We start from the raw sequence: 961 nt of genomic DNA, 5'->3' as shown, positions 1-961 counted from the left end.
ACTTTCTCCACTCCTTTTCAATATAGTACTGGAAGTCCTCACCAGCACAATCAGAAAAGTGGAAAAAATAAAAGGCATTCAAATAGGAAAAGAAAAGGTGAAACTCTCTCTATTGGCAGATGACGTGATTGTATACATAGAATACCCAATGGTTTCCATGGAAAAATTTTCTGGAAGTAATACACAAATATAGTAAAGTTGCAGGATACAAAATCAATATACAGAAATGAATAATATTTCTATATACGAACAACAGGCAGACTGAGATAGAACTAAAAAGAAGTTACTCCAGAGCATCTCCGTGCCGACAGTTCCACCGACATGGAGGACGTGAACGAAGTCAGCAACATAGAGGAATTCGTGGAGGGATCCAAGATCAACGCCAGCAAGAATCAGCAGGATGACGGTAAAATGTTTAGTGGAGGTTTGAGCTGGGATACAAGCAAGAAAGATCTGACTGAATATTTGTCTCGATTTGGGGAAGTTGTAGACTGCACAATTAAAACAGATCCAGTCACTGGAAGATCAAGAGGATATGGATTTGTGCTTTTCAAAGATGCTGCTAGTGTTGATAAGGTTTTCGAACTAAAAGAACACAAACTGGATGGCAAGTTGATAGACCCCAAAAGGGCCAAAGCTTTAAAAGGGAAAGAACCTCCCAAAAAAGGTTTTTGTGGGTGGACTGAGCCCAGATACTTCTGAAGAACAAATCAAAGAGTATTTCGGAGCCTTTGGAGAGATTGAAAACATTGAACTTCCCGTGGATACAAAAACAAATGAAAGAAGAGGATTTTGTTTTATCACATACACAGATGAAGAGCCAGTAAAGAAATTATTAGAAAGCAGATACCATCAAATTGGTTCTGGGAAGTGTGAAATCAAGGTTGCACAACCCAAAGAGGTATATAGGCAACAGCAGCAACAACAATGAAAAGGAGGAAGAGGTGCTGCAGCTGGTGGA

The 961-nt window shown here is 39.4% G+C and overlaps 1 pseudogene; it reads left to right on the top strand.

Moving 5' to 3' along the window:
• The first annotated feature begins 321 nt into the window (after positions 1-321).
• On the top strand, positions 322-931 carry LOC102496232 (heterogeneous nuclear ribonucleoprotein D-like pseudogene; annotated as a pseudogene).
• Positions 932-961: the final 30 nt, after the last annotated feature.

Source organism: Tupaia chinensis, unplaced genomic scaffold, assembly GCF_000334495.1.
Source record: "Tupaia chinensis unplaced genomic scaffold, TupChi_1.0 Scaffold142464_1, whole genome shotgun sequence".
Taxonomy (NCBI): domain Eukaryota; kingdom Metazoa; phylum Chordata; class Mammalia; order Scandentia; family Tupaiidae; genus Tupaia; species Tupaia belangeri.
The sequence above is the reverse complement of the archived record's forward strand: the minus strand, read 5'-3'. Positions and strand labels throughout refer to the sequence as shown.